Here is a 4474-nt window from a genome sequence, read left to right as displayed (position 1 = left end):
CTCCTTTTCCTCTCCCACATCCTTCTTCCCTACCTGATCATCCTTTTTTAATAACTTGATTTGTAACCATCTATATATTTTTTATCAATGCTTATATAATCATACTTAAATGCATATACTTAAATATCTAAATATATCATTGGTTTATAAATCTGGAATCTCATCCTACACTTTTTCCACCACATTGATTTTCTTACTGAACAACATTTCCTGGAAATATGCTCAAATTAAATGATAGACCTCTAAATTTTTTCATAGCTGCATAATATCCCATACTGAGGTTGTCTCATTTATTTAGGTAATTTGTTATTAGTGACATTCACTTTGTTTTCTGTTTTTTTTTCTCTTCTTCCTCCCTACCTCCCTTCCCTTCCCTTCCTTCCTTCCTCTCTCCCTCCCTCCTTCCTTTCATCCTTTCTTTTTTCTTTCTTTTTTTTTTTTTAGTGAGGGAGTGCTAGCATGGAAGAAGGGCAGAGAGGGAAAGAGAGAATCTTAAGCAGGCTCCACACTCAACATGGAGCCCAATGCGGGGCTTGATACCATGACCCTGGGATCATGACCTGAGTCAAAATCAAGAATTGAACTAGTGTTTGATCAACTAGTGTTCAGTTAGTAATGGGAAGAAAAGGAAGTTATCAAAAGATCCAGTTTCTTCTCAAAGTGTTCTAACCCTGGGTCTTTTTATCTTAATCATTCTTTCTGTCCTCAGAACCAGAGGTTACTGATGTTGCTCATTACAGTAGTTTTGAGGATTATGAGATATAACATTGAGATGGTCTCAGTTTACCCTCTTGCCAGCTCGGAATTTTGTTAAATCATTTACCATTTGTCTTCCTGATTTTTAGTTTCTAATATTTTGTTGATGTTTTCTTTTTTCATTTTTGTGAGTTTATGCATTAAAAAAATCAATTATTATAGTTTTAGTGCAGTCTTGGGAAGAAGCAATATTACATACCTTTGATAGAAAAAAATATTTTCTCCTAGGCAAACAGTAATTGCTTTTTATGTGATGGATGAGGGTATAGGTCTAATAAACCACGAATCCAAACTGCTCTTGAAGGTTAATTGTTATAAGTCTGTTATATGGATGGCCTAAGTTTTACAATGTGACTGGTCAAACATTGTTGTGGGTCCGTCATCAAACTTTTATAAGACACACTCTGTCTTGTCAAGTTGTTGAATAAAGTCACTTTGATCATTGGATTTTTGGTTGTATGACTTATTTCTGGCCTCTGGTTGGGGGAAACTAAGGCTGTTTATAAGCACAGACTTCATTAATAATCTTTCTTGTTCATCATCATGAACTCGTTTATGTTAAAACCACAACCTTTTCATGGCAGAACTCTCATATCAATCTATTTCCTCCCACACCCCCATTATGATTCTAATTCTTGTGTTACTTTGATAAATGACAAAATTTCAGTGTCACAGGTATATGTGTATGTCAAAAATGATCATATTGTATACATTAAACATTTGTATTTTTTTGTTCTATCAGTTATATCACAATACAACAGTTAAAAAATTCACTAAGGCTGACTCAGAATTAGATTGGTCATTATAAGGAGCTTATGACATGTCAAAATTAATTACACATTTTATTTTTATTTTTTAAAAGTTTTAATTTAAATTTCAGTTAGTTAACATACAGTTTTATATTAGTTTCAAATATACAATATAGTGATTCAATAATTCCATACATTGCCTGGTGCTCATCATGACAAGTGCATTCCTTAATCCCCATCACTTATTTCACCCATCCCCCCCACCCACCTCCCCTCTGGTAACCATCAATTTGTTCTCTGTAATTGATTTGTCTGTCTGCTTGTATTTCTCTCCCCACTCCCCCTTTTCACTTTGCTTGTTTGATTTGTTTCTTAAATTCCACATATGAGTGAAATCATATGGTATTTGTATTTCTCTGACTAATTTCTCTTAGCATTGTACTCTCTAGAACCATCAATGTTGTTGTAAATGGCCAGATTTCATTCTTTTTAATGGCTGAATAGTATTCCCATGTGTGTATATGTATGTATATATATATATATATATATATATATATATATATATACACACACATCTTCTTTATCCATTTATCAATTGATGGACACTTGGGCTGCTTCCATATCTTGGCTATTATAAATAATGCTGCTTTAAACATAAGGGTGCATGGGTCCCTTTGAATTATTGCTTTTGTATTCTTGGGGTAAATACTCAGTAGTGCAATTGCTGGATCATAGAGTAGATCTATTTTTAATTAAAAAAAATTTAATGTTTATTTATTTTTGAGAGAGAGAGACAGAGACAGAGACAGAGTGTGAGTGTGAGTGGTGGAGGGGCAGAGAAAGAGGGACACACAGAATCCAAAGCAGGCTCCAGGCTCTGAGCTGTCAGCATAGAGCCTGATCCAGGGCTCGAATTCATGAACCACGAGATCATGACCTGAGCTGAAGTTGGATGCCCAACTGACTGAGTCACCCAGGTGCCCCACTATTTTTAATGTTTTGAGGAATTGCCACACTGTTTTCCAAAATAGCTGCACCAGTTTGCATTCTCACTAACAGTGTAAGGGGAATCCTTTTTTTTCACATCCTCACCAACACTTGTTATTTCTTATGTTTTGATTTTAGCCATTCTGACAGGTGTGAGATGATTATCTCATTGTAGTTTTGATTTGTATTTCCCTGATGATGAGTGGTGTTGAGCATCTTTTCATGTTTCTGTTGGCCATCTGGATATTGTCTTTGGAGAAATGTCTGTTCATATCTTCTGCTCATTTTTAATTGGATTATTTGTTGTTTGGGTTTGAGTTTGATAAGTTCTTTATATACTTTAGATATCAACCCTTTATAGGATATGTCATTTGCATATATCTTCTGTTCCACAGTTTGCTTTTTAGTTTGGTGGTTGTTTTCTTCACTGTGCAGAAGCTTTTTATTTTGATGTAGTCCTAATAGGTTTTTTTTTTTTTTGATTTTGCTTTTGTTTCCTTGCCTCAGGAAACATATCTAGAAAAAAGTTGCTATGGCTGATGTCAAAGAAGTTACTGCCTGTGCTCTCTTACAGGATTTTTATGGTTTCAGGTCTCACATTTATGTCTTTAATCTAATTTGAATTTATTTTTGTGTATGGTGTAATAAAGTGGTCCAGTTCCTTTCTTTTGCATGTTGTTGTCTAGTTTTCCTGAAATCATTTGTTGGAGAGACTGTCCTTTTCCCATTGGGTATTCTTTCCTGCTTTTTTGAAGATTAATGGACCATATAGTCATGGATCCATTTCTGGGTTCTTTATTCTTTTTTATTGATATATGTTTCTATTTTTTTGTGCCAGTACCATAGTGTTTTGATTACTACAGCTTTGTAATATAACTGGAAGCCTAGAATTGTGATGCCTCCAGCTTTGCTTTTATTTTTCAAGATTGCTTTGGTTATTTAGGGTCTTTTTGGTTCCATACAAATTTTTGAATTGTTTATTCTAGTTATGTGAAAAATGCTGTTGGTATTTTGATAGGGATTGCATTAAATGTGTAGTTTGCTTTGGATAGTATAGACATTTTAACAATGTTTGTTCTTCCAATCCATGAGCCTCAAAATTATAGATTTTAGAGGAACTCTCCAAAGTAGGGTACAAATGACCAAATATTTAATGGGTTGGGACCCATTAAATATTTATTCTGGGACCCAGAATAAAATGTTGGATTCAAGATAGTCTCTCCAGATGATTCCTAACAAGGCCAAACAAAATCGTTTATCCCTTTGCAATCCTGAATTCTGCTTCTCTGAACCATTTACTCTGCCCAGCCATATTCTTGCCGCCCACTTATACCCTTTCTCTGCTTTCTCTGCTCCTCTTCCTAACCACCAAAATAAGCTTTTAATATTTTATATTTAAATTAGTACTTTAAATTATTTGAATCAGAAATTAGATTTACAGAAGATGAATTAAAACCCTGATTTAGAACTGAGTCAAAAGATGTAATTAAGGATTTTCTAAATCTCAGGAAGATAGAAATTTGCTGCAGAATTCATAATTTATTAGATACTTATTATCCCAGATTACCATATCTACACTAACTGAATCTATTAGTTGTTAGTTACAAGCTGCAGGAAGGGAAAGACCAGAAAAGGACGTAAAAATCCTAGCTGTGGAAGGAATGACATCACCAGGGTGGTAGAATTAAGAGGTCCCCCACTAGTATCCTTTCTCATCAATGATAATTTGGCAATCATCCATGGACAAAAATGCCTATATGGGAGCTTTTGGATCCAGGTAGGGGATTGTGAAACACTGTCAGAGTCCGAGACCAAGGAGAACTGTTTTGAGAAGGGAAGCCCACATCCATGTGGCTGATTTGCCAGTTGTGGTCCTAGCCATAGACTTGGAAACAGCTCTATACCCCATTTGGCTTACCCCTTAGCTATAGCCCCATTTGGCCTTGGTCCTGTTACCAGCACCATACACTAAAGGAACCTGG

This window comes from Acinonyx jubatus, chromosome B4, assembly GCF_027475565.1.
Source record: "Acinonyx jubatus isolate Ajub_Pintada_27869175 chromosome B4, VMU_Ajub_asm_v1.0, whole genome shotgun sequence".
Classification (NCBI taxonomy): Eukaryota; Metazoa; Chordata; class Mammalia; order Carnivora; family Felidae; genus Acinonyx; species Acinonyx jubatus.
The sequence above is the reverse complement of the archived record's forward strand: the minus strand, read 5'-3'. Positions refer to the sequence as shown.